General features: G+C 42.7%; 1 non-coding gene across 1 annotated transcript; it reads right to left on the reverse strand.

Annotated features, from left to right (window-relative positions):
• Window positions 1-7,688: 7,688 nt before the first annotated feature.
• Window positions 7,689-7,762, reverse strand: TRNAN-GUU (transfer RNA asparagine (anticodon GUU)). The gene has a single exon. It is a non-coding gene; the product is annotated as a tRNA-Asn (tRNA).
• Window positions 7,763-10,300: the final 2,538 nt, after the last annotated feature.

Genomic DNA, 10,300 nt, shown 5'->3' on the forward strand with positions numbered 1-10,300 from the left:
TTTGTCCTTATTACCTGGAACTGTCTCCTGACTGGTATGTTTTTGTTGTTTCTGAAGTCTTTGAATTTCTGAAGAAATTATCTAATTATCTTGTTTAGTGTTCTACATTCTGATCAAACTAAACCTTTTTTCAAAAGATCAGCACATCCCATTTGTGCTTCCTACTGCATCCTGTCAGGAAGCAAGCTGTCCAAGAACAAAGCTACAAAATATTGAAGGAAACATACCATCTGTCAGCCAGGCTAGTAGTCTACATTCTCTGTAGTCCTTCGATCCAAACTGCAATGTCTGCCATCTAACTTGACAGGAACTGAGTCTAGGTTTGCTTTTAATCCCTGCACCAGCTGTGATTATTACTGGCAGCCATAAAGCAGGATTTACCGCTGACTCACCTGCGCAATGTGATTTGGAGAAGGGAAGGAGAACCCACAGTGAACAAACCTAGAGCCAGGCCATTGGGAACACTGGATGTGCCCCATGTCTGAGCATGCTCAGAAGCTACTCCCAAATGTGAAATTCCTGCTGTCAAGGCGGCTCTAGCTTTCACTGTAATGGTGCTGTAATAGACATGTTTTCTGGGTGAGATATTGTAAATATTGGGATTCTAGGGACAGATGAGAATGAACTTAGTACATTTAAAATAAAATCAAACTCTTTGCTATAGTTTACATCGGCTTATCTCAATCACCCATACTCCTTTTTTTTTTTTTTTTTGCGTGACATAAGAAAAGAAAACCCAACTCTGCACCAGGAAATGGAGCCAAAGATAGGCAGATAAGAACTTCAGGCTTCATGAATTGAGTTGTTGGTGTGCAAAAAGGAGGCAGTACCTGTGGGCTTATCAGGAGAGGCCCCTGGAGCCAGGTCAGAGGAAGTAGTGAGGCCCTGCCCCAGGCTCCTAGGTGTCGCCCAGGCTGGAGGGGCTGAGATGCCAGGGTTGAGCAGCCATTCACCTTCATTCTCCCTTCATCTCAGACATTTAATGTCTTGCTTTCATCCAATGAGAAACTGGAACTTGAGTTCCCAAAACTCAATAAAAAACAAAAACATAAAATACTTGAAACATAACAAAAAAATTGAAATACTAATGTCATATATTCTGTACTCCAACATGCATAGTCAACATTTTCCCGTGTTTGCTTTCTCACTCTGCACGACTGAGCGACTGAACTGAACTGAACTGAACTGATATATGACTTGCTCCACCATTTGAGAGTAACTTGCAGATGTCTCAACTCAAGATCACTGATTGGGCAGCTATTGCTGCCTTGGCATCTCTTGGCATTCCTTGGTGTCTCCCTCAAAACCAACTTCTGCAAGACTTGTCCTCCAAGGCCAGGGAAAGGCCTTGTGCTGGTGGAAGGGACCCCTTACCCCTTCAAGAACATGAAATCCATTCTCTTCAGGCTGTACAGAAGCTTCAGACACTGTTCTATGACCCTCTCCCCTAAGTGCAGGGCAGGTGCACCCTGGGCTTGCGGGAACATGCTAGGCTGTCAGCCCCCACCCTCCACAGCACCCTGGGACTCCTCTGGGTCGTCTCGGAGGGCAGTGGGGTCTTGGGTCAGCCTGAGCTCTAGAACCACCTTCCTTGGGAGAGACCCATAGGAAAGTGCATCTGCCCCATTGGCTCTTGCCTGGCTCTCTGTGCCCTGCAGACAGCAGAAAGTGTTCTGACAGGACACAAAAGGGAAGCATTTTTTCCTATGGTGGGAGGATGAAGGGAGCTGGTGGGTCATAAGTCAAAGAGAGGGGAAAGTTCTCAAGAGCTTCCCAGAATTGTCTGCATCAGTGCTGTCAGTGGGGTAGCTGCCCTGTGATCATGGCTCTTAGTCTTGTCTTGTCTTGACCCAGTTCCAGGTCCAGTCTGAGTCCAAAGACAGAGGCATTCTGGTTCGCAGTACAAATGCCATAGTGCGTCATTCCAAAGTGGAGTAGTCACTGAGCTGCTTGTCCCAGGATCCCACTGGGTAGCATCCATGGGGGTTTCTTGAACTTTCCTTCTTGTCTGAGAAATTTCTTATCTCTCCTTCAATTCTAAGTAGCAGTCTTGCTGGGTGGAGTATCCTAGTTTGTACATTTCCCCTCTCAGCACTTTAAATATGTCATGTCATGTCATTTCATTTTGGCCTGAAAACTTTCTGCAGAAAAATCAGCTGGTATGGGGGTTTCCTTGTGTATGAGTCATTGTTTTCCTCTTGCTGCCTTTAGAATTTTGCCTTTGTCTTTAACTTTTGCCGTTTTAATTATGATATGTCTTGGTATTGGTCTGTTTGGGTTCATCTTATTTGGGACCTCTGTGCTTCCTGTACCTGGATATCTGTTTTCTTCTTCAGGTTTGGAAAATTTCAGTCGTTATTTCTTCAAATACATTTTTGACTCTTTTCTTTCTCTTCTCCTTCACAGATCCCTGAACTTTCTTTCTTGCTGAAATTTAAATCAGGGGAAAATTTAAAAGGAGATAAGTTAGTGGTCTAGATAATTAGTGGTCTCTGTGCCAGGTATAAGAAAAAATTTTAAGTTGACAATAAGGAGAAATCTTGAATACTTTTAAAGACTTTAAAGACTTATAAAAATTGACATACAATGGCATGGAGAATATTTATGTTCTATTTCTAGAGATGACTCCTTTTATGCATCACACTGGTTTAATAATTTTGATCTAAAAATTATTTTTGCTGTCTTTCAGATTTTTCTAATAATGAAAATATTGGTTGCAGAGTATTCTAGTTTATACATGCCTTGGATTTATGTTCTCTTCAAAATCCTCATGACACTTAATTGCCTAAGCTTCTTTTTCTGGTTCTACTGATCCAATAAAATAACTTTATTTTCAATACATATTTAAGTTTATAACACTTAAAATTATGTGTTTCAGTAAGTTAAATATACCATCTAATAGCTTTTAAATAGCAATTTACTTTTATAATTCTAGAAATCATTGTTATCATTATTCCACTTACAGTTTGGGGGTGAATGTTTTTAGGTATCATTCAATATATTAATCCAGCATGCATTTCTCTATTATGATTCAGCTCAAGTTGCATTTTTAAGATCTATCATTAAGTGCCTAGGCTGACACTAAATTCATTAATGTATAATTTTGCCTGGAGAATTTCTAATTAAGGTGGAAATTAAAAAACTTTGTTTTTACATAATGCTCATGCATATTTTTATAGATTATAGAGTGGCCATAGATTAACAGGTTAAAAGGAGGTGTGGGTACAGGTTAAAAGGAGGACATTGGTGGACACAGCTATCACGTCATTTGAAGAAATGTAAAACACATGGAATATGTGGGGAGCTTTTAATCTTAGTTACCTCCCTTCTAGATCTGGATTCATCAATTTTTCTATTGTTCCTTATGCTTCTTTTGTCTCAAACACTGCTAGTGCCTCTAGGCCCAGGTGGGCAGAGGAGCCAGGAACCACAGCCCTGACACTTTCTGATGCCTCCAGAAGGGGGAGCCACAGGCAGAGATTGGGTTTGCTGAGGATGCAGCATCTCTCCTGGAGCAGGGCCGGACACTAGAGTGCTCAGTGATTGAAGGAATTCTAAGGCAAGATCCTAGAAAGCTGAAGAGGAAGAAAAGAATGTGGGTGGATGGGGCAGTTTAGTGTGTGAGGGACAGAGGCAGATAAAAATATGCATGAACAGGGTAGAAAGAATGATCAAACACTGGTTATAAAAGCCTAGGAGCTCATGAATGCTTGTGAAATTCAGCAGAAGAACCAAGAGAGGGAGGACCAACAGCTCTTGGTATCCAGGTCTGTACAAGAAGCGTTGTCAGGTGCAGGGTTCTGTTGCTTCCAACATTTGGTCTCGAATCGAACAAGTGTTTCTTTTCTCTTTTCAGAAATAACCAAGCCCTGTCAAGAATTATACAGAGAGAGCTATTGGATTACTAACCCAGCTTTGGGTAAGAAGGTGACCAGTCCATAGATGGTGAGCATCCAAGAAGGCAAAAATGCAATTCACAAAAGGAAGGGAAGATGAATAAATGTCTGTCACCAGTGATTATTCCCCTCGAATTGATCCACTATTTGGTAGAAAGGAATCCAGGGTCATTCTGGTCAGTCTTTTCTGGACCCAATTAAGTAGATCACCATTAAAACCAGTAACAATTATTGAAAGACTTTCTAAACATTTTGGAAGTTATTAGCTGGACATATGCTATACAGCATCTCTGAGTAATGTCTACATTGTCCTTCTGTCTGTCATACCTCCTGCTTAGTTGAGTCAGGAGGCCAACACCCCTTGTAAGAGTGTCAGATAGACATAGAGAAAGCTTGTTGTACTAGAAAAAATGTGAAGAAAAAGGATTTTTCATAGAGTTGGACAAATATATTGTTCTGTAAAAATGGTACATCTCCTTCAGAAATCAAACTGGGAACACATGAAGAGATGCCTTCAGCTTCTGGTAAAGGTGGAGTAACAGAAATAAGATTGGCCTTTCTGCCCCCAAACTCACCCTACCCTTCTCCCCTGCCCCCAAAGAAAAGAAAAAGATAAAAAGCATAAAATATCAGTTTTCAAGACACTGGAAATCAGGCAGTGTGAGATGAGAAACAAACAAGGTGAGACCTACCATGGGCCCAGCTTACTGCTTTCAGAGTTTTCAGACTGAGCACAAGGAGGGGATCTGAGGCCAACTCCTTGGATCGTGGAGATGCTGCTGAGTGTCCATGGAGAGCAAGGCAGCTAAAGTTCATAGGACACATTTAGTGATGAGAGAGATGAACAGAGAGAACCCAGGCAATAGGAAAGTGTTTCTTTCAGGTAGTCAGCTGAGTTCTGATACGACCATGTTTGTGGAGAAATGCCCGAGATTGAATAAAGAAACCTTGGAAAAGATCATGGGACAGTGCCTGGTCTTCACATGGTACAGGCAATTGTACTCACTCCCCAAGCCAGACAAGACTACTCACAAGGGACATTGAGAAGAACACTCAAAGAAGGTTGTGCCTTACTACTTGGATTAATCAGCCTTAGAGTGACTTACCTTAAAAAAAAATCATAAAACCCAGATTTAAAGAAATCAAACTGTCTACAAGTCACTTAATTCTATGCCAGAACAAAATTCAAGATTTATAGGAATACCAAAATAACCGCTACATAAGAAGGTAAAGTTTGGCAATATCTGGCATCCAATCAAAGAAAGTCAGGCATGCAAAGAGGCAGGAAAATATGACATAAGGGGAAGAATAGTTAGTGAACCAAACTGAACCAGAACTGATGCCATGTTAAAATCAACAGAGTGGACTTAAAACAGTTATCATGACTGCAATCAGTTCAGTTCATTTCAGTCGCCCAGTCGTGTCCGACTCTTTGCAACCCCATGAATCATAGCACACCAGGCCTCCCTGTCCATCACTAACTCCCGGAGTTCACTCAGACTCACATCCATCAAGTCAGTGATGCCATCCAGCCATCTCATCCTCGGTCGTCCTCTTCTCCTCCTGCCCTCAATCCCTCCCAGCATCAGAGTCTTTTCCAATGAGTCAACTCGTCGCATGAGGGGGCCAAAGTACTGGAGTTTCAGCTTTAGCATCATTCCTTCCAAAGAAATCCCAGGGCTGATCTCCCTCAGAATGGACTGGATGGATCTCCTTGCAGCCCAAGGGACTCTCAAGAGTCTTCTCCAACACCACAGTTCAAAAGCATCAATTCTTCGGCACTCAGCCTTCTTCACAGTCCAACTCTCATATCTATACCTGACCACAGGAATAACCATAGCCTTGACGCATTACATGTGACCAAAGAATTGTAGAAATGTGGAACATATAAAAATGGCCAAAATAAAACTTTAGAGATGAACAAAAACTATAACTTCTGATGTAATAAAGTCACCAAATGGAATTTAAAAGACATGACTGACTGAAAACATCTGAAATGAAAACCACAGTTTAATGTTTAATGCATAGCATCATTGAATGCTAGGACAATTTTAAGAGGCCTAACATGGGAGTGTCTGAAGCGCCTGAACAGAGCTGAATGATTTTTGAAGAAAAAAGACAGAAAATATTCTAATTTTAATGAGAATTATAAAGCCACTCGTCCAAGGAGACAAGTACAATTGCCTATACCATGTGAATACCAGGCACTGTCCCATGATCTTTCCCAAGGTTTCTTTTTTTCATCTCGGGCATTTCTCCACAAACATGCTCATATCAGAACTCTGCTGACTACCTGAAATAAACCCTTTCCAAATGCCTGGATTCTCTCTGTTCATCTCTCTCATCACTAAAGCACAAGGAATATGAAAAACACACTTAGCACATTACTATTAAAGTGCTTAAATCCATATAAAAAGAAAAAAAAATCTCTAAAGCAGCCAAAGCAATAAGGTGTGCTAGATATAGAAAACAAAAATAAAGGCAGTAGAGCAACATCTTTAAAAAACTGAGGGAAAAAAGAAAGTCAACATGGAATTCTATTAATCTTCCCTCATGAAATATCTTTCAAAAATAAAAGATACGATGAATAATGTCACTTACAGACATACAAATGCTGAAAGACTTAATCACCAGCAGATCCACAACATAAGAAATGTTAAAGGGGTCCTTCAGGAAAAAGGAAACCCACACCAGATAGAATTCTGGATGTATATAAAGGAATGAAAGACAAAATATGGCATCTGCATGGAAAATATATAAGATTATTTTTTTATCAAGAAAATCTCTTTAAAAATTTGGGACAGTTTAAAGAAGGGGTTTATAATATATGCGAAGTAAAATGCATGACAATGACAGCATAAAGGCAGGTAATGGAGAAATGTGAAGAGGTGTGACCACTTGAGGGCAAACTGGGGTAAGTTACAGATGTCTGCTCTAAAGCCTAAAGCAGTCACTGAAATAACAAAAGAGTTATAACTAATAAGCCAATGAAGGTTAGAGAATGGAACCATAGGTAAAACCATGTAAACTCTCTTATTGAACAATTGTCCTTCTGGCACTCTACCCATATGCCTGTGTACAAGAATTATGACTGCAGTATTGTTTGTAATAATAAAAGCATAGAAACAAATTCATTTCAAAGACTTGCTCGTGCTAAATTACTTCAGTCGTGTTCGACTCTTTTCATCCCTATGCACCGTAGTCCGATAGGCTCCTCAGTCAATGGGATTCTCCAGGCTAGAGTACCGGAATGTGCTGCCATTTCCTCCTCCAGAGGATCTCCCCAACCCAGGGATTGAACTCGTGTCTCTTTATTTCTCTGGTGGTAGGCAGGCGGTTTCTTGACCACCAGCACCATCTGGGAAGCCCTCAAAAGACAACACACCTTCCCTGACTGGGAATTGAACCTGGGCCACAGCTGTAAAAGTGACAAATCCTAGCCCCTAGACCACCAGAGGACCATACTGTAAATGGGGGTCAATAAATACTAGTACAAACAATAAATGAACCCTCACTGTTAAAAGGAACTCAGAGGGTAACGATGAGATGTTGACTCTCCTCTCTTTTCACAAAATCCTGGATTTCAAATGACCTGTTTTCTTCAGGGGCTCTTCTGTGAGGATAAGATCAGCAGTGAACTTGACTTAGGTTCTCCTGTTGTGGACAAGACATGGGCGACAAGAAGGTTAAAGAAGGCGAGGCCTTCCTCCATATTTACGTAGAAAGGATGAATTAATAAGCAGAAATGAGAGCAAACCCTTAAACTATATCTAAAAACATCATAGAGGCAGTCGTCCCTGGGTGGGCTCGAACCACCAACCTTTCGGTTAACAGCCGAACGCGCTAACCGATTGCGCCACAGAGACTCGAAGGACAAGACGTTGCCAAAGAGTAACTGGTCCTTCCATGCCAGGAGCAGCCACTAGCCTTTCGCAGGACAGCGGCTCCGGTTCCTAGCCTCAGACAACCCGAGAGGTGGAGTCGATGCAGGGTGTTCGTTCCCGCGGAGAAGCCGGGCGTCAGGCGAACTCGAAGGTGGAAGGGCCGCCGAGCTTCGCCGCCTCCCCTTGCTCCCCAACCGCAGCAGATGCAGCGTCCCGGAGACGCCCTAAGCCTGAGCCGAGGGGGTACCGAGGGTGTCCCGAGGGTGTCCCGAGGGAAGCTGACCCCTGCCCCCACCCCCTCTGTGGGCTCTGTGACGGCTCTGCATTTGCTCCGCGTTCAGTCGACCATAGGAGAAGGCAATGGCACCCCACTCCAGCACTCTTGCCTGGAAAAATCCCATGGACCGAGGAGCCTGGTGGGCTGCAGTCCATGGGGTCGCTAAGAGTCGGACAAGATGAGCGACTTCATTTTCACTTTTCACTTTCATGCACTGGAGAAGGAAATGGCAACCCACTCCAGTGTTCTTGCCTGGAGAATCCCAGGGACGGGGGAGCCTGGTGGGCTGCGGTCTATGGAGTCGCACAGAGTCGGACACGACTGAAGCGACTTAGCAGCAGCAGCAGCACTCGACCATCTTCGCCTGTGGGCAGCTCTTTAGTAGATGTGGTCGGTTTGGCTGCAGCAAGAAAGAGATCAGGTCTAAAGAGGACACGTGAAAAGGTGCGAGAGCAGCTGGCAAAAGCATGGATGAGACAACCCAGAAAGCCGGAGGCACATGCCATATCCTGAGAGATGAAAATTGTTTTTATTAAGTAGCTGAATAGGGAGGCAGAACCAGAGAAGGGCATGAAGGAGAGAAAAGCATGAGCATCTAAGAATTAAACAGCAAAAATAGTGTGGATATGTTTACGTCAAAGAAATTACCTGTGGGCTTCTGGTGCATCGTGACTGTATAATGGTTAGTGCTGTGTTGTGGCTTCATTACTGAGAGGGTAACAGGCAGGAAGGCCAGGGGTCTCCAAACCGAGGAAATAGGCTGCAAGCGTCAGACATTTTTCCCCTCTCTCTCTTAGTGTTACCTGCCACCCCCCCCACCCCCCCCACCCCCCCGCCAACCCCTTCTCTAGACAAATTTAAAAAGAGGTTTCTCTTAAAATTCTGTGTTGCCGTAATGACACCTGGTTCCACCTGAACTTAACTTTTCTCAAACCTTGAGCTAACCAGTGCATTTTTCTTATGGAAATGTTTGTCTTAAGCTATGTTAATGTACTATGTACTTACCTTAGACTCAGAACCGACTTGACAAATCAGTATGTTATACATTGTTCTCCTAATCTGTGTTAATGAAACTATATATTTTATGGAAATCTGCCTTTCTTCAAGATTCATGCCAATCGTTTTATGGCTCAGGATGACTCACCTGGTGCCATTCTCTGAGTTTTGAGACATTTCCTTTCTTTAATTAGCAGACTGCTACAGAGTCGGACATGACTGAAGCGATTTAGCAGCAGCAGTAGCAGCAGTGGCTATATAACATCCAGCTAAAGACTAGCAAGGGGGGTACTTCTGCCCCCTCCTGATGTCTATGTCAGAAGCTTTCTCTATCTCTTTTATACTTTAATAAAACTTTATTACACAAAAGCTCTGAGTGATCAAGCCTCAGCTCTGGGCCTGGAATGAGTTCTTCTCCTCCAGAGGCCAAGAATTCCAGCCTCTTTCGTGGTTCAGCAACAACCTTTCAATTACCCTCAGTACAAATCCAAGTTACAGCAACTAGACCCCTTAAGAAGTGGTCAGAGAGCAGAGTTTACTCCTGGCCACACAGCGCAATGCCATGAGAAGAGGAATAAGTCACAAAGCGCACAAACCAGCCAGTGGCTGGTCAAATGGAAACTAAGGAAGATTGCTTGTTTCACTGTTGAGCAAGAAATGCCCCTAAGGGTGAAATACCGCCTCTTAAGGGGACTTGTCTGAGCTTAGCCATTTTGCTGTTAAAGATAATTCAAATACCAGTGAGGGTTTTTACACTAAATGAGAACAAGTTTGTATAAAATGCAAAGTAGTTGTCATGGTCTACTTGGTCTACACCTTCTTTGTCATGCAAAGATGGGCTCGATAGAGGACAGAAATAGTATGGAACTAACAGAAGCACAAGATATTAAAAAGAGGTGTCAAGAATACACAGAAGAACTGTACGAAAAAAATAAAAAAAGATCTTCACGACCCAAATAATCACGATGGTGTGATCACTCATCTAGAGCCAGACATTTTGGAATGTGGAGTCAAGTGGGCCTTAGAAAGCATCACTATGAACAAAACTAGTGCAGGTGATGGAATTCCAGTTGAGCTATTTCAAATCCTGGAAGATGATGCTGTGAAAGTGCTGCACTCAATATGCCAGCAAATTTGGAAAATTCAGCAGTGGCCACAGGACTGGAAAAGGTCAGTTTTCATTCCAATCCCAAAGAAAGTCAATGCCAAAGAATGTTCAAACTACCACACAATTGCACTCATCTCAC

This window comes from Ovis canadensis, chromosome 1, assembly GCF_042477335.2.
Source record: "Ovis canadensis isolate MfBH-ARS-UI-01 breed Bighorn chromosome 1, ARS-UI_OviCan_v2, whole genome shotgun sequence".
In the NCBI taxonomy this organism is placed as follows: domain Eukaryota; kingdom Metazoa; phylum Chordata; class Mammalia; order Artiodactyla; family Bovidae; genus Ovis; species Ovis canadensis.